Source organism: Nesoenas mayeri, assembly GCF_963082525.1.
Source record: "Nesoenas mayeri genome assembly, chromosome: 17".
In the NCBI taxonomy this organism is placed as follows: domain Eukaryota; kingdom Metazoa; phylum Chordata; class Aves; order Columbiformes; family Columbidae; genus Nesoenas; species Nesoenas mayeri.
The window spans coordinates 8,316,567-8,335,774 of NC_137565.1; the positions used below are offsets into that span (position 1 = coordinate 8,316,567).

The following is a 19,208-nucleotide window of genomic DNA, read 5'->3' on the forward strand; positions in this document are numbered from 1 at the left end:
TCGTTTACGCTATGCTAGAGTTGGATTAGGATGGACACGTCTGTAATTAAACACTTGGGTTTGGGTTTCTTTTTTTAAACTACTGTTATAAACCAGCAGTAAGTACCGTGGCAGGCAACACGTGACACTGTTTCTGTGCTCAAGAACTGTACGGGCTAGGCTATTTTTTTCTTCTCTCAGTAAATGAACTGTGTAACTTTTTTGTGGACAGAAAATACAGAACAGTATGTTGACCTTCACTGCTGATCAAACTTCAGTTTCACCCAGATATAAATGATAGCAGGTCTTACCTGGATTTACTTTCTCCCAATGCATGTAGCTGGTCACGTGGAGGGGAAGTGAAATACTTCAATACTATATGTGACACAAATGCCTGGATGGAATAAGAAGAAACAAAGTGTGTCGGAGAGGAAAATGCACTGCAAATCTCTCAAATTCAATAAGAAAACGTTTCCATAGTTCAAATATTTCATTTTGCATGAAAGGCTGATACTGAACCTGATAAAAGTCATCCTGATGGAGCGAGATTGCTACCTGGTACTAAAAGACCAGTATTTCTGTTGACCAGTACAGTGCTCTGCATACCTAGCAAAGCACTGGTTACGCTAATCTCCCAGTCTGCTTCCCTTCCAATTAAGAGTTCTTCTACAGGGATGACCAGAGGGAATCTTAGTGATACTACAAAGACGCCTGTTTGCTTAAGAGGGCATATGTACATCTTTTAAAGATCTGGTTGTGTATGTCCTTTGTGGGAGGATCCCTGACCTTACACAGAGAGGGACAAGTGCTAATTAACTTAACTCTGGGAACAGGTGGTATGACCTTTTCCAAAGTGATTCTTTTGGGCCGGAGTTTAGAGAGAGGTATTTGTTAGGACTGATGCCTGTTTTTGTTATAAAAACATTATTCATAGTGAGATGTAAAATTCCCTGGTGTGGCCAGGGGAAGAAATGAACCTCCCATTCCTCTGTTTTGGTTTCATGCTTTCTTGCCTAAAAATTGTTGGCACTGTAGCCAGAATTATGTTATTTAGTATCAAAACACAGTTATGTTTTCTGTCTTTTAGCACTGAACACAGCAAGTAGATCTAAGTTATTAGACCATTGTTTTAGCCACCACTCACCGTATGTTGTGAACATCCTGTCTTTTACTGCCACCCCAGGAGGAAATTAATTTCTGGGGCTTTTTATTCTTTTTTCTAGCTGTCAAGATGTTGTCTGTCCTGAGCATCTTCCAAATTTCTCCCTTTTTTTCCAAAGTATAGGTAAGGATTCTTAAAGCCATCTCTTTGCTGTACTCCCTCCAAGCAGCTCAGGGACACAATTACAACCACCCTGAATGTGCCTATGCCATTTCATTTTTGTTCTTACTACCAGCACTAAGCAATCAATCCCAGTTGCCCCAGTGTAGACAAAACTGGAGGCAGCAGCAGGGGCAGAAAGCAGAGCTCACGGGATGTGCCCGGGGTGAGCGGGACAGACGGCCATGGGTCTGAGTCTGCTGAGGAAACAACACAGTCCCGCCAAGGAGCCAGGTCACTGCAGACTCCCCGGCTGGCCGCGTGTCAGGCTCACAAAGCACCTAGGAAGCCCTGGATGTTGGCAGAAACCTGGCCACGGGTGTTACAGACTGTGAGAGGCAAGGAGGCAGCTGATGAGACCGAGTTTTCCTCAGGGAAAGAAAAATCTTCAGGCCCTGCTCCCTCTTGTCTTCTAATGTAAAAAAAAAAACCCTAACAGAGCAAACCTTCCTCCTTCCCCATCACCACCCCCAACAACAAAAAAGCTCAGGGTTGCTGGACCCTAAGAGAAACAAATGCAAGCAGCTCTTTGGAAAACACTCCCGAGGCCTGCGGCCATCCCGCATTCCTGAGGAGGCCGCGCAGCCTCCTGCCCAGCACACGTCGGGGGCAGCCGGGGCTCCACGGGCAGCCGGGGCTCCACGGGCAGCTGGGGCCCCATGGGGAGCTGGGGCTCCATGGGGAACTAGAGCTCCATGGGCAGCCGGGGCTCCATGGGGAGCTGGGGCTCCATGGGCAGCTGGGGCTCCACGGGCAGCTGGGGCCCCATGGGAAGCTGGGGCTCCATGGGGAGCTAGAGCTCCATGGGCAGCTGCGGCTCCATGGGGAGCTGGGGCTCCACGGGCAGCTGGGGCTCCATGGGGAGCTAGAGCTCCACGGGCAGCTGGGGCTCCATGGGGAGCTAGAGCTCCATGGGCAGCCGGGGCTCTGCAGCTCCGGGCTGTGATGCTGCACCCTCGCTGCACCAGCACACCCACCCAGAGCCCCGCTGGGAGCCCTGGCCTATCGAGCCTGTCCAGAGCCAGGTTTTGTGCTGCCCATGCTCAGGAGATGACTGTTCAGGAAAACAGAAGCAGCATCGTTACCATGTGGCGTTTTGTGCTGTATTTATTCAAAGGACAGAAGATGGGTCTGTGTCTGAAGCGATGCCAGGCTGATCTGGCCTGTGAACACTGCAGAGCAAACAGCTGCCACCTCCTCATACCATGTCTTGCCACCCCATCCCCAGTACAGCAGGAAGTTGTTTGGTAACATAATTAGGTAAGGAGTATTTATTTATATGAGAATGAGGTGAAAATCCCTATTTCCCCGTTGGTTTGACCCCTATTTAGAAAGACAGGACAGCATGTGTGTAGAAGAAAGATCTACATGAGTGAAAATGTGCCTGGCTAATATGAAAAGGTACACTGTGGAATTTTGCCTAAGGATAAAATGTAATTTTAATTGAAAGCTGCTGTAACTTGATAGGGAATATCCACAACAGTCTTGAGGATCTACTTTAAAATATAGTTAAACACAGAGCCAACTCCCACCACTCTGTCTCTTAGAGCTACATGCTCTCTTTGATCCATCCATGGTGCTTATGATTCCTAAGAGACATGCATACTGCCAGTAGTCAGAGCTCATTAATATTTATATGACAATTTCCATCTGAAGATGTGTGCTTTCCAATTATCAGTTAAAACAATTTCACAAAACCCTAAAATTTAGCTCCATTTCATAGCTTAAAAAACTGAGACCTAGAAAGTTTGTGAATCCTTGCATGAGACAGAATCAGATCAGGAATGTGGAAGCTTGCAGGAACGCACTCCTGTTACACTGTATTTCTTCATCTTTCCTTCAGCAGTAACTTCTGAAAGGGCAGCACAGGTTTCCTGTGGCAATAGGATGCACTATGAGTCTGTACTACCCAGGCAATGCTGAGAAGGTGAGTGAAGGGAACGTGCTCTTTCATTGTGGTTCTCCACACAGCATTTGCTTGCTTTTTCTTAGAAAGCCTCTTTAAAAATACAACCTGGAAAGGGCTTGTCAGCCCTGCAGAAAAGACCCTGAATGTGCCTTTACCTGGACATGTTAACCCCTTCCCTAGCATGCTGTATTTCAGCTCCCATGTGAGAGCAGAAGGAAGCAATGGTGGGTTATAATCATGCCAGACGTGGGCTGTATCCTCTTGGCCCCTCCTGGTGCGTATGGAATGAAGGAGATTGACTCAGTGTGAGACTGATAGCGGGAGGGAGGGCTTGCCATGCGATTCGACCAGTTCACTGTAAACACCCAAGTTGCACAAGTGGCTCAAACTTTGATCTTTTTGTTGTGGAAAAGAAATGTGAGACTGTGAAACCTGCCCTCAGTCACAAACAAGGAGGTGGACATTACTCAAACCCAACTGTGGAAATGTAAATACAGATAAATGTGATCAAAATGGAAAAAGCACTTCTGTCATCCCCATCCCTTGCTCTCTGGCACACAGAGGCTGCTTTTACCAGGGGCTGCTATTGGGACTTGCCTGGCTCTGTTTGTGAGCACAGGCCAGTCCCACAGCTGAAACGCCCAAATCCAAATGCTCCCAAGTGCTGTCTGGGAGAAGGTTTAAGCCACAGGTGCAATTAAGCTTTTAAGTGGTAAGCCTATTTGGTTAGGGGCACACCTAGAGCCTGCAACAAGCTGAGGGAAAAGTGATCAGTCTTTCAAAGTGACAGGCGGTTCCTGAAATACTGCTGGAAGGGTTAAGAAGAAGCTACAACATTCGTAATTCTCCTGGTATTTATCGTAACAACTCTCTGAACAAGTTCTCTGTGGATGCATCTGGCTGCCCTAGCGAGGTGGGACTTGATTTTAATTACAAATCTGCTAATGGATTACCAAAATGATGATGTTGCTAAGGCTCTGGGCACACTTTTCTTAGTCCCCTCTTCTTTTTCACCACCTCCTCTTTCCCAAGTCTGCCCAAGCAAATACTGGAGCAAAAGGAGAAGTTTCACAAGAGTATAGGCTGTTAGCCTGTGGTCTCTTTTCCTATTGGCATTTTGTGCTTTGATTAGATTTTTAGAGGAAAAATGTCACAGCAGGTTGTCCACTAAAATGTTGGTGAATATTTTAAGATGCAAGTGTTCATAGGCATTCAATGAGCATATGAAAAATACTGGATGTGAAGCTTCAGTGGTTCCGTGACATTCTGGTTTCTTTGTACTGTGCTGTAGCTTTGCTTTTTTCATCGTTAGGACAACATCAGAGACCTTTGCTTTGCATGGCTTTGAGTTCTTGGGAAAGGATTTAAAAGCGGAACATTAAGACATCTTAGTGAACATGTCCTAATTAGTCTCTACCTTGGCTACCACATGCTCAGAGGCCAAAAGCCTTACCTACACTATGCCTCTCAAATGCCTTCAACAATATTTTATCCTCGTCTAGACAAAGTCTTAAGGGTTACATTGTCTAGTCAACTAGTCACCCCTTTTAGTGGGGAAACTGCTTTCCTTCAGGATTGTTTCTCTGCCTGCTTCTTCCTCTTTGTTGTCTCTTTTCTTCCCTCTGCATACTTTCCCTGCAGCAACTCCTGTTCCATCTGCTGTAATGTAAGCATTAACTATTTAACTGCTGATTAGGAAAATCTTATCACGTGGGCTTTGGAACAATACTGGAGTGGCAATAGAGGAGTGGGAGGCAGAGGAAGGAGATGTGCGAGTTCCCAGCTCCCTATCCCAGGCTGACCTGAGTGAGCATTAGTCATTCTTGACGCCATAAGGGTGTTTAATTTATCTTCAATCTAATGGGTAGAATGGTTGAATGGGATTTGGATGTAACCGAGTCCTAGTCATCTTTTGCTGCTGAACTTGCTATTTGACCTTGAGTGAGCTAGGCCTGGCCTTTCATCCCTTAGGTGTGCAGAGGGCAAGTACTGTAGCTACGTGCTTTGAGATTCTCAGATGCAGAAAACATGCTCATGCAAAGGACTAGTGGCTTTTCCTGTATAATAAAATACTGTGGGGTTTTAGAACATTTTCGTCATGTTTCTGCACCAAGTTGCAGGGAGCGAGATGAGAAGCTGGAGGAGATCTGCAGGTCTCCAAGCAGTGAAAGCCCTTTTAGCTCCCTGTTCCCAAGCAGCCATCTGGGGCTTTTACCCAGCTGACTGACTCCTTGTGTGATGCAACTTCAGCTGGTGGCCCCTTCTCTCTCCCTGGCACCAGCTATTCTGAGCATTCTCGCATTATCAGCATTTCAGCTCCTCTTTGCACTTGCAGGACCTAGTTGCTACAGTCAGATGTAGTCTGTAGTATAATACTTGTGAAAATTTGGAAGACTCGTGGGGGACTGTGGGCGATGGGGAGAGAAGGAATGCAGGTGGGCGCTGCAACCCATGTAATCGGTCTCTGCCCCAAGGACTTTTGTGGTTAGTCACAGTTGCCAGTTTCTCACTTGGTTTTGCAGGACTCTGAAAGTTGAGTTGGAGATGGGAATTGGACCTTTCCCTTTCTGTCATAAAAGAGAAAGGACTTGAAATATTTTGATAATTGGAGAACTAAGGAAATTGCCACCGTAAGACAAGAAAATGGTATTCTTAGCAATTAGCAAGGGAAAGCATTTTAGTCAGACTGAAACTATCTTCTCATTTGTATGGGGAGTTCATTGTTAGCAGATGTTCAATTTCCGTAAGCAATTAATATTTGGAAAGCTTAAGAATTATTTATACACATGTAAAAGCCCCTTGTATTATACTTTAGTCAGGGAGTAAGTGCTCACACAATGTCTCCTCAAAGACCCCACAAAGATCAGAACTGGTGTTCTTGATACTTTCAAAGAACAGATGGGGCTATGTGGAGAAGAGCACAGAGGACAGAGTAAGTGTATATGTGGGCAGGGAAAGGAAATAAAGGAAAATATATCTTTGAAGAAAGAGACAAAAGATGTTAATATACTTCTCATGCAGTCTGCCTTCATCACAAACAACCCCCATCTCCTCTCCCCCATCCCCACCTCAGGAAATAAAACCAATTCCATTTAGAAGACATCTCTGCAGATCACGTGGCAGCTGGCAAAGGCTGCTGGCCCTTCTGCCAAAGACAGCTTAGACTCCTGAAACAAAGCAAACTAGGTTGAAATTCTAGGCATTAAAAAACTAAAGCAGCTGCCTCCCTGACATCCTGGGTTGGACTCTGATTTCGGTTTCACTTCTGCTAGATTTGGGGTAATGTCATTGCTCCGGTGTAACTGAAATGAGACCTGGGTCTGCTAATCTTGACAGTGGGTCACCCACTGGTAATCTGTTTGTTATCTCTGTTACATTTGTGGGAGCACACACACCCACCCCCTTTAGACTGCAGTAATTTATTTGGCCTATTTTATTTCTAATGGTCACTTGAAACTGTACCTCTTGCCTGTCAGCAGCTGTAGTTGTTTTGCTAAGTGACTATCTAAAGTGAGACTTCCTTGTGCAAATGTGTATTTTAGACACTGTCACCAGCAATCCAGGGGTTCTCCTCTCTCCTTATGCCTCCCGTCCCCCTCAGCTGTTTAAATTTCAGGACACATGGCTTAAACGAACGCATGCTTGGAGCTTGCAAAAATGGCTTGGATGACAGGAGAAATCGGATCACACAATGAGAGTTCAGAACGCAGCCACCAATTGGTACAACAGGAGCCTGCAACTCCCTTACGCTCGTTATTGTCTCGGCATAACATCCAGCAATGCGTGTTTCTCACATCCCCCTCTCAAAAATGGTAACGCAATTGAAACGAGCAGGCGGAGGAATGTCCCCACCTCCCGCTGCGCGGCCGGGCTGTCAGCTCTGCTGCCTGCGGTACCCCAAGGGCTGCGGGTATCGGGGTGGAGAAGGGCCTGCACACCTTATTGTGCCTTCTTGCTTACGCTGGAGAATCTCCAGCTTATCCTGCCAGTGCAGTGACTGCATGTGGAGGAGGGGGAGAGGTGGTGTTGCAACCTCTGAGAAAATTAGTTGTCTCTATTTTATCTTTTGCAGCTGCAGCACTTTTTTTTTTTGCTCCCCCCTCATCACTCCCCCCGCCCCCCCCCATGCGAGTGGTATGTCTGAACCATATCCTTCAAAACCAGTTTTCTAAGCAGATTAGATGGGTAGCAGAGACAGCTATGCAATCAAGCAAAAATGTGCACTCAAGCCTTCATTTCGTGCAGTGGCCAGAGCAGTAAGTGTCTACCACCTGGATTCTTTTTTTTTCCCTTCATTTTCTCCCTTTCCTGTTATTCTGCAGTGCTGCGGTCTGTTGCCATTGTAGCCTGAATTGAAATATTCACTCTAGTCCTTAATTATAGAAAAAATGGGGAGGGGAAGTCGGGTTCCATGTTAATACTCATCAACGTGAAACATAAAGCATGCTTGCTGGCTGCCATGCTTCACCATGCAAAGTGACATTTGCTCCCTGTGAGCGTGCTGAAGGGTAATCTGGGGATTACCCTCAGGTCCTCTAACACTAGTCCTCTCCTGAGTGGTCTGGAAAACCAGTGTCTAAGTGTACTGCTCCTCTGAATTCAGTATGCTCTCCTGGACTGCCAGTGCCATGTGAATTTGGTCTCTTGCTGCCCCATATCATTCACTGCTTCCTATCAGCCTTGTTGCATGCTAGGAATCCGACAATAATGGTCTTCACCTGCTTTGAGATATCATGAGAACTCTTAAGCGTTGGTATTGGTTTCATGCCTGGTCTCTTACAGGACAACGAGCTGAATTTAGGATTAAGCTCTTTAGACAAGTTTGGAAGCCTTACAGCTCGTTCAGTGTGGGCGGAAAATGGGGATAGGTGGGTGGGTGGGCTGAGTGGCAGACCTGAGGAAGGGTACGCTTTGGATTGCTTCCAAGAGAGGAAACAGAGCAAAGTGTCCCAGGAGCCATTTGTCGCTGCTTTAAAGGAGAGGAAGGAACCCAGAGCAAGGCAATCCAGAAATGCTTTTTGCTGTGAGTCTGGAGAAACATGGTGGATAAGAGAAAGAAGAAAAGAACTCGTGTGATAAAACTAGAAAAGTTGGGGAAGAAGAGGGAAAGAGAGAAAATAAACCCTTTATTTCCCATATAAGGCGAGGAGAAGGAAAGAAAAGAGAAACTAAACTGAAGACTTTTGTGTGCTTTATGGGGTAAGAAAGAAGCTACCAGAAGCCCAGGCATACAAAGTTAATATTTGAAATATTGATAGAAAACTGTGCTTTAACGTGTTGGCATGATGCACTTGATCATCTTCTGCTGATCCCTCAAAAGTAAAGAACTACTTTGAGAAGAGGAAAAAATTGCAAACAAAAGCAAGACTCAACCTTTCTGGCATAAAGGGGGTGAAAAAGTGGGTGGAAAGCTGGTTAGATGTGTCAACCACAAAAGCAGTGAGATATGATCACAGAGAATTCTGGTTTCAAGACACAAGGAAATCATGCAGAGATATTTTTCACACTGACTTGTAAACAGCATCTTTGGGTATGCAGAATTGCCAAATTTACCCATGTTACAGGGGCAACTTACAGTAAGTTCCTACTGAAGGCATACGCCATCTGTTTGAATTACTTAGAGGAAAGGTTCGTCTCCTTGTTCCCTTTCTATTAGATGTGACAGATTAATGTCTTTGAGGGCAGATCACTGTTAAGCTAAATCTTTCTCTGGTTATGATTTCTTATAACTATAAAACAGTCACAAGGTTATGGGGTTTAAAAGGAGAGGTTTATTGCAGTTTCGAACACTGAAACTACAGGCTAAGTGTCTCTCCTTTTTCTTTTTTTCTTAAGTAAATCAAAACCATACATGCACTCTACCTTCTCTCAGATATATGGACCTGGAGGTAAGAACTCATATTACAGGAGAAGTACCATAGAGTTTGCAAGAAAACTATTAAAACAGTTGTCTGTGAATACATCCTAATCTTCCCACTGAGTTGTCTCCGCTTGTTTTAAGAGCTGTTTGTTGAGGATGAGTCAGTGGCACCCCTAAAATTTGGGGCAGAACTCAGAGCCTGCAGCAGCTCCACCAGCACTTGTTTCTGCTCAACTGTCACAAAAGCCATGTCTGTGCCTCGGCTGGAAGCAGCACGGGATCGACCATCCAGACATCTGTTGCAAAACCTCTTCAATACCCGTCAGACTCTCTAAACTAGTCGTTATACTGAGCTGATGAACTCGGACGTACAGTCCGGGGGCCACAGCAGGAGCTGTGTAGGAGGCAGAGCGGTGCTGATATTGCTATAATTTAAGTTCCCTGCTGGGGGAATTTCTGTAAGAGTGATCCTCATTCACTGTATTATTTTTGAGATAGTTTGTAAGGATGGTGCTGTGGTCAGTAAGAGGCTGATCTGAGTTTTTCTTTGGAGCGGCTCTTTCAGGGGAAAATACAGTTTCTTTAAAACGGAAACATTTTTATTTTTTTTTCCTAGAAAAGCCCAATTCTAAGTTTCTGATTACCTGTAAAATTAATAAACCAGCTCTTTACCAGAAATACTACATTGACCTGTCTATACTACCTGAATGGGAATACCCCTCTGCTTTGCTTTTCTTTAACTGGTCTGGAATTGGTTCAAAACACTGTGTTCACTCATAATTGATTCAAACCCCTGTGTTGGATTTCGGGCAGTCCTGGGCTGCTCAGAGAGCTGCTGTCTGCTGTACCCGTCCTCCTCTGCTGGACTCCACGGGCCTTGGCTTTACATGTGGCGTTATAGCTCTCCTGGGGGCCGTGCTGTGCCATGGGACACCTCGGTGTGTGCGATGGGAACTGCCATCCAGCCAGGGAGTCTGGCCGAGAAGCGGGGCCGGAGTTATCAGGCTGCCAAACGGCAGCATCTGAGGCAATGCAACCTTGTGGGAATAAAAGCAGTTCAATGGTGAACTGACTCAGAACAGAATTTCTCAGGTCAGGTCACCAAACCAAAATGAACCAACTTTGGTTTCAGTAATGTAAAAATATTCCATTGCAAATGACACAAAATGCACTGGTGTTCACAAATGCTTTTTTTTTTCCTAAACTTGTGAACTTCCGTTCTACAAAGAGTCTCTAATTTCAGTTTTTCTCCCGAATTGGGATGAGAGCAAATGTTGAAATACTGGAATTTCTTCCTTTCTGGGGAGGAGGCAGCTCACAAGTATGAGCAACCAGTTTCAGGGTTAGGGCAGCTGACTATGAAGACCTGTCCAGAGGAGCAGAGCAGGTGATGGTGGGACAGACAGATGATGGTGGGGAGGGGAACACACAGCAGAAGGAGGGAAGTAGAAGATGGGAATGAGAAGCAGCAGCAAGGGCTGGACCAGAAGAGCAAGCAGAGGAGCTGCTACATTTTTGTGCGGTTGGCCGTGCCCAGCTCAGCACCGTCTGCTCTGCTGAGTGACGGGAGGACAGACAAGCTGGTGCTGCAGTGAGAGCTGCTGTTGGAGAGACCTTGCAGTGCTTTGGAGAGGGCAGGGGCTGGGCGAGGTGGGGCTGGGGCTCACACCAGCGCACAACCCGGCCGTGCCGCGGGGTTTCACTTCTGCTCACTGAGCGGTTGAGTCCTCGCGTGCTAATTGAATGGGGGTGAATGCAGGATCAAAAGTCGAGCATTTCTCAGTTCCCATCCAGGCTTTGAGCAGGATGCTGCTGCCCTTGCAAGTTAGAGAATCTCCCTGCCACTGTCTTTGTCTGCAAGGCAAAAGCAACAGGAATAATCTTTCCTGATGTGACTGGGAAAGAGCACTAGAAACTATTCCGAACACGCTGCAGAGTGTTCATAATGCTGATGCATTTCTTATTTAACAAGTTTCTTAACTTTTTTTAAATATACCAAATTGATACACTCCATCCATCAGCAATGCCCTCCAGGAATGAGTAGCTAATTAGAGAGCAGGACTTGTGAAAAGACAAACCCGGGTTATGCACAGAACAGGTTTCTCCAGTATTTATTGCCTACGTTACTGGCCAAGCTTCCTTGTAAGTAATAGTCAAATAATCGGCCTGGGTCCTTTTGTGAATGGTTTGAGTCTGTGTGGTCCTCCTTTGTTAGAGCAGCTCATGGTTTCTGAAAGCTTCTGCACCCCCTGTTCTGCACAGCAGAGCCTGGTGGCACCAGCTGCTTCTGCTGGAACGAGCATTTGCATGTGACATTATAAAAAAAAGACAATTTCAAAATATATTTGCTTTTCCTTATCCCCTCCTTTTTCAGTCCTTCTTAAAACTCTGGAAATATTTAAAAGATGAATATATTTAGCTTTTGCTAGAAACATCTTTTAAACAAGTAAAGCCTGAAGAGGAAAGATTTCAGAAATAAACCAGCAGCCAGCGTTTGGAAATATTTTAACAATAGACCATATGGGAGTCCCAAACTATTAAGCTTTATTATTCAGAAGGCGGAAAATGTGGTTTGATATTCAATTGATATACAGCATAAATGAGAGCCGCAAACTCGTCTCCCTTGAGCTGGGATTCAGATGTTCTCTTGAATATAATAACTAACGCTTTGGCCTACTTCCACAGAATGCATCCAGCCTGCTGAGCACAAGCCAAGAAACTGTTGGCTTTTTTTTCCTCTTTCCCCTCTCCTCTCTTCTCCAAAGTACTTTCCTCTCCTGCCAGCGTGAGCTTTTGGCCTGCGTATAAATCTCCTGATATTAGATGCATATAGAAAATGAGGAGGATGCTAATAGTGCACAGCAGTAGAGCTGCGTGTGTTTGTTTTTCTTCTGCTATAATGATAAGGTTTTCCCTTCGTGATGCGCCGTCAGGGGGTTATGTTGGTCATCCTAGGTGGGAGCCTCTTTGTTCCTGTTTTGCTGTTTGTTTCTTAGTGCTGTGGGAGCAGGTGAACATCTTTTGGGGTTACTGTGAAGTTGTGCCAGCAACCATGAGAGTGTGGAATTTGTTGGAGAGAGAGACTGGAAATGGTTTCAGTTTTTTTTTCTGATTTGACTTGCATGTATTTATAATTACCTTTTCCCCTTTCTATCATGTCTCTCTTTCTCTCCTATGGGGAAAAGAACCATAAAAGTTGCTTGTGAAATATCACACACATGGACTAAGATTCCCTACATGCAAAGGGAGACTGATGGTTACACAGATATTGCAATCAAGTAATGGCAGGCTGGATCACCTGCTATTTTTTGACACAGGATCCCTGATTCACTCTGTGTACAGGGCGGACCAGCTTTGTCGGTGTGAATGTGGGAGGTGCGGTATGAATGAAGAGCAGCAGGGACACAAGAAATGGTCTTGCAGGTTGGGCAGTTGAAACTCACCCCAAAATACTGAGTTCTGTGCTGCCTATCTCAGAGAGCTCCTTTGGGATGCCAGTTCACCTTTGGAAACGCTCACTGAAGCTTTCTGCCCTGTGCCCCTCGCCACAACACAAGTGCCTGGGCACAGACCTCAGGCATAGAAACCCTGCAGAAGGTGATGTTTAACAGGCAGGTGTATTAAACCATATTCTATAACACACGCAACATGAGATGGCTTTGTATGTATTTTAACTTGTAGGTGTTTGAGATTTCTCCCAGATTTTTGCTCTGCAGGACTTGGCAAGTGTCTCTAAGTAACTCTCCCCCAGGTTTTGTGACAGAGATCCTCAGCTATGTTGGGTCCAATCATTTTTCCAGCCTCTTGGAACCTGTAACCAACCCAAGACCCTTCTCTCTGCTCTGTGCTGTCCCTGGAGCGCGCTGGGCAGCTCCAGCATCAAGCTCTCTGGTGTTTTTCTCCAGAAGTGCGATGAGCACAAGGAAAAGACTTTCACTTTACGTGTAAGTCCAGGAATGCCTGTAGTACAGAACACTGTAGAGAGGATAAATTATGCACTTTGAATGTGAAGTTCAGTTTTGGCTTCTCTCTTTCTTCCATTTCTCTTTTCAGTTGTTCATGATAGCTGAAATTTTCCATGTTTTTGTCTCCACTCACACACAATTTTTTTCCTTTGGGGAAAACTGGAGCAAAATCAATTTTAGTGCAATTTTTCAAGCCTCTTTGACTTGCACATACATCTGTTTGGTGTGGGGGAATGGAATTTTATCATAAAACGTTTGATTTATTTAATATATTCAATAAGCATCCAAGATGTGCCAGGTACTTTCTCAGCCATTTTTTGGATGAGAAATCTTGCAAACTAAGAACTTAATACACAAAGAACCTACAGAACTAAAAATTTCCCTGCTGTTAAGGTCTCCATATATCTAAGGAATAAACCAAGTTTGAACAAAGCACATCCAGAGACTTGTGAAGCACAAAATGTGACACGCAGTACTGATGAGATCCAACATTATAGGAACAACTATCTTTTTACATATTCCTCCGCTCAGCTTACAACAAACTCAGCTGAGATGTGTCCACGCACCAGCTCTACTTTCATTGCAACTATAAGTCTATTTTCACTGGTGAAGCCGTTGCTATGACTGTATGATGCTGTACTAAGTGCTCATCTAAACAGGGTCATTGATTCAGATCAAGGTAAGTTACAAATCTGAGCGAAGAGCTATTCCTAGTTAACTTCATCATCCTAATTAAGAGGTGTCTGGCAATAGTTAATAAGGAATAGCTGTTCTGGAATAATCCTTTTTTAAGACAAACCCTTACTCTTTCTATAATTGCATTCTAGGGAGCTATTCTGTACTGACTCAGCATGGGATAGAGTGCCTAGAAGACGTTCAGACCAAGCACAGCTAGCGGTGAGTGGGCAACATACACCGGGATGCCCTATTGCAACTATTATGAGTGAGCAGAATAGCAGAACTGGTTGCCTGTGCGTCTCCGTAGATGGCAACTGAAAGTATTATATCAAAATCACAGTACAAAGGCCTCTCTCTCAGTAGTGATGAAGTATGAGCCGCCTGTTACTGTCTGAGCATTAACTCTGTTACGGACAGAATGCGTGTTTCAACTCGTAACTGATTACAATTTGATTAAATGTTGGGGTGTGGAAAGGACTTCTGTGCTTTTTTTCCAGTGTGTATATTTACATTATTATGTGGGAGCAATCAATTTATCAAACTCATCTGATTATTCAATAGTGGAGAAAGACAACTGGTTGGAGGAAAACTTGTATTGAGGTTGACAGAAAAATAGTTTAAAAGAAACTTGCACAATCTTTTTTTCGAGGAGAACCTACACTAACAAACCAATAACATAAAGGAAAAGCCAATAACTTATAATGCCATGAAAATTTTCCTGCAGCATAAAATGTTATGCGTGACCTTGCCAAGGAGGATTGCCTGGAGTAGAGGTGATGTCCTTGTGCTTTAATACATTGTAGTGGCATATAGTTGCTGTTAATTCGTAGTCCTCGCAACTTGTGGAATTTGCCCCTTTCCTTAGAAGGGAAGGTGGCAGCTTGGAGTGGAGAAGCTCCAACTGTAGCCCTTTGGATGTTAATCCACCCCGACTTTCTTAAGCCTCCTACTTAAATCATTATCTTAATGAATCACCATTGCTGCTATCTTCAGTGCTACACAGGAACACGCAAATTTTAAGCAGCCTGGGGGAAAGACCTTTTTGACTGTAAAGTGCTCTGATACTTGCATTTAGATGTTGCCATCATAAGTTCCTTGGATACCACTTTCTGCCCGATCCTATGGATAGACCATGGGCTGTAGTGTCTCCCCAGTGGAGCATGTGAGGTGGCAGATTGAGAAGAGATGGGTGTGATTCTGCTACTGACTGTAATAAGCAGCTTTAGCTCAAGCGGTTGAGGCCAGATCACCGCGCAGGTTTGTCATTCATCTCCCTGCCTGTTGGCTTTGCTTTTCCTTCAGTTGCAAAGGGACAAGAAGTTAAGGGAGTGACAGCAGGAGGTCCCCCTTCAGTTTCGCAGCTGCCGTTATGACTTTGGGGCAAGTTTCTTCACCTCTTCCCCTGAGGTTTTTTCCACAGCACAAAGAAATAGGCCATGCAAATGCTAATATATCAACTAAATTTTCTCCCAAGTAGGTATCAAGAAAGTTGATACAGCAGGAAAATTACCAGCTTGCTAGAAAATCTTAAAACCGTTTGTTTGAGGAAAAACTGAACATATTGAACCACTGCAAAGTATTTCCAAGAATCTGAGCATTGTGTTGTCCAAATTTTTCCTTGGAGAGTCAACTTGGCTGGGCATGGAGTTCTGCCCACTTCCACTCTCCCAGATGATCACTTGGAAAGTATTTACTTGCGGATGTGTATGGAGAGAGAGCCATGTATAGCTGTTTCTGATGGCAAATCTTTGTGGTTACTTGCAACATGCACTGAAGGATTTGATTCCTTTATTCATTAAACCAAGAGCTGAGGAAGCTGCTTCATGCAAATGTCCGAGATGATAAGAAATACTCCTCTCAAATTGCAGAGTAAATTCACCCATTGTTTTCTTTCTGGAGCTGAGAGGAAGAGTCCATTCCCTTCCTATGGGTAACCTGCCCTCACCAGCCATCGTTCTGCTTCTGGAACAATGGCAGGATAAGTGCAGAAGAGACCAGGTGAACAGAGATCCTCTGGTCTCAACTGGGAGAGGACCATATTAACAGAACTGAGTTTAAATGCATTTCTGCAATAACATTATCATTTGGCAAGTGCTGCTGGGAGAGTTCTACCCACAAGAGGCCAGAACATCTATCTTGAAGAGGGCATATTTGTTCTTCTCAGCTAAATCTTCTCTGAAACAGTTGAGCTGGAACTAGGTGTTTCTAGACTCCTATGCTGAAGCTAAGCACCATGTTCTCAGCTGGTTACCAAAGAAAGGGGATGTTATGTGCTGACTTTTTGCAGCTCAAGGCCTGGACAGGAGTCCAGTGTGAGGCAGGAGACACTACCTGCTCCATAGCTGTTTGCACACACCTTCCTGAAGAGCAGCAAGTAACTGGCCTGGTGACTCAAACTTGTTTTTGTGCCTGGTGTAGCTGTGAACGGACTGTTGCTTTTTGTAACAGTGTTTAAGACACTTTTTGTAAACTGCCTTGCAATGACAACTTCTCTGTTCGCTGTGAGCAGACTGCTGTGTTTTCTGTATTCAAGCTCCTAGTGGGTTCTGATCCCTCGTTGGATGGCGGCAGCGTTTTATAACACGGGGCGTAAATTAACTGGCGAAGCCATCTGTTAGATCCAGCACTTCAAAACAGTCAGAGTAGGGGTTTCAGAAGAAATACCAGAAGTGATTTATGTATGTGTGTGTATAAATATGTGTGTGTGTGTATTGTGTGTATATTTCAAAAGAGAAAATTGAGGTGACTAACATTGGAGGCTGAGTGCAAAACTTAAACACAACTTCTCATTCCAGTTTTGGGAAGTAATGGTGCTGGCTGTGGGCAGGTCTCTGGTTGACTTTGACTTGCCTTTGTCAGAGCTCCAGTGTGAGATTTCGTGGAATTTCTTATCCTATTGAGTAAAAGTGATGTTCTATCCCACACTAGTTTTCCTAGGAACTTCTCTGTGTTATTTTTGCAGGCATTGCACACAAAATGTTCAGAAAATGAGATACCCAGAAGGAAGGTTTAGATTTCAATATGCTGAACTGGCTTGCGTTATTTGCCTAGCTTTTGCATGCTATCTTATGCTTGTGGGTAGTAGTAGAATTTTGTTGATGTACAAAGTTTTTACAGTTTGCTCATTCAAATTCAGAGGTTTGTAACTATGGAAGTAAAACGTGTGCTATTATTTTGTTAAGCTGTCTTGAGCTACTTTTGTGAACCGCATGTTCATAGAGTCTGCGTTTGCTCAAATTACCTGCTCGGTTTTCTGGTCAGGTATGATGAGATGCAGTGTTTCAGCTCATAACTTTGTTTTGTGTTATCTTCCTCATGGTGTGTTACAACCACCTCCCAGAAACTCTGAAATGGGGTCAAAGAAACTGCTCTGTTTCTCCCAGCATTTGCTCATTTGGCAGTAGCTGAGCTGCTATTTAGAAGCTCAGAGAAGCTGCAGCTGAGCACTGACTGATGGTGCTATTATGAACAAGTGATGTGCATAGCTCTACACAGGTAGATGGATTTTAATCTGCAAGCATATCTATCATTAATTTTAAGGGCTTTTGGAACCATGGCAGTTCAGCTAAGAAGAGGGGAGATAAGCCAAGCAATTCTATGCAGCAGCTATATTTGGTGAAGCAGGTCTCTTGAGATAGGCAGGGGAGTGAACTGTGCATCCCAGTGCCAAGTGTGACGGATCCTTCAGGACAGCCACCCACTATATGGAGATGCCTGGGAAATTTCTTCAGACTGGGACATTCAGTGGGCTACGGTTAATCAAGTTTCCTTCCTTGGTCAGTACAGATTTTAATGCAACAATACGTCCCCCTGCTTGTTGGGGAGAACCATGTACTTTCTGGTTCTGGGGCTTGTGGGACTTCTCACCTGGGTGTACAGGTGAAGGACGGTAGCTGTGAGCTTTGAGTAGCTGCAAGCTGCCAGGCTTTTGGGAAGATGTTAAGAGGGGGAAATGGCTGGGATTTGAAAGCTGGGAGTTTAACTGGCTTGAATTAGTTAAAAAAACATTTGAGATATCTGTGGCAGCGGTTGTTGGGAGATTAAAAAATTCACCTGTAGTCTCAGCAGACTACTTAAGAGCACTATCTGAGGTGAGTCCCCAAAAAGTTCTTGCAGAAAGGCTAATGGCCAACTGGGAGGACATGCTGCACTCCCTGAAGAATCAACAGACTATCTGGATGTTTACCCAAGCTGGTAAATGAAACAGAAACCATCCGTATGCTGCTATGTAAATCCATAGTGTGCAGTGTCTTAAACAGTGTGCAGAACTGATTCCCACCTCTCAGAGACAGTGGGGGGCTAGGGAAGGTCCAGAAAAGACCATCAAAGATGAGTCTCAACCTGTCAGTGTGATTTCTCTCTTTGCCATAGAGAAGAGATGACTTATTACAGAAATTGCAGATGTTTTATACTGTCATGAATGGGGAGGGGGGGGAAGAGGAGCATGGAGTGATTCTTCATGGTTCTTATGTTAACTAAATTGATTCAAAGCAGGCAATGAGGAGGTGCTCTGTCAAGCTACAGTTTGGCAATGAGTTTCACATGGTAACTGCATTATGGATAGCAGAAGTCTAAACAGATGGAAAAATCGATGAAGGACAGATAAGTTCTTATTAAAAGTGATGGCCTGGATGCAACCTCTGGATCAGGAGATCTGGAACAGTTGCACAGGGTGTAGGAAGGGAGAAGACTGTCTGTACTCTATTTCACTGCTTTTCCTCCCTGGCCCTGCCCACTGTGTGCTTTATTTTTTTTGGCCCTATTCTGCCTGCTTCTGAAGAACAGACAGAGAGCTGGACCTTTGCTCTTATAATATGGCTATTTTTATAGTTCAAAACTACAAAGGAAACCAGCTACACTGCAGTGCAGGGAACTAGTTTTGCCTTGCAGCCCATGAGTAATGAAAAGCACACTGAAATGAAGAGAATTAGGAGCCAAATGCCTCCTAATACCTTAAAAATGTGTATGTTATAAAAAGCCCCTGTAGCCTGCTTTCTTTGTTAAAATTCTGACAACAAAAAGCTGAGTTTGGTAATGAAGTTGTGAGTCACTACAACGTTTCTAGTTATTTTTCTCACTTTCTGTGTTCGGTGCTACGGCCAGTCGGGTTGCCCGATAATGCACTAACGAGCTGGCTTAGGCGTTTTAACTCAAGTAGTAGTGATACCCTGGGCTGGAAGCCGAGGCTGCTGCCATCCGTGTAAAGGGCTGGGGAGCACAACAGGGAGGGGAGAAGCAACAAGTGAGGAAGAAGGCTGAAAAGGAGGCAAGATATTAAAATCTCTGGTATATGCACAAAAGCAGGGAAGTCTATAGAGCAGGGCTTACAGTTGCGACTGCAGTGGCAACAGTCGGTTGGTATTTGGCAGGTGAAAAAATCAGTTGTACATTTTGCTAGAGGGTTGTACTGTAATACAGCAGTGCCTCCTGGCAGGGAGAGCAATGTAATGTAAAGCAATACAGCGTGGAGGAGCAGTTGGAGAGCTGTCAGAAGCT

General features: G+C 44.6%; 1 protein-coding gene across 3 annotated transcripts in view; it reads left to right on the plus strand.

Moving 5' to 3' along the window:
• Positions 1-19,208, plus strand: part of HIC2 (HIC ZBTB transcriptional repressor 2) — a 75,123-nt gene that overhangs the window by 26,144 nt on the left and 29,771 nt on the right. The window contains exon 1 of one of the 3 annotated variants that reach the window (XM_080355249.1): positions 13,876-13,931. The exons of 1 other annotated variant lie outside the window; for it this stretch is intronic. The gene's annotated coding sequence lies outside the window, so the exon portion shown is untranslated. Of the gene's footprint in view, positions 1-13,875; positions 13,932-19,208 lie in introns of those variants that run through there. One more of the 3 variants, XM_080355248.1, reaches the window with a different exon arrangement.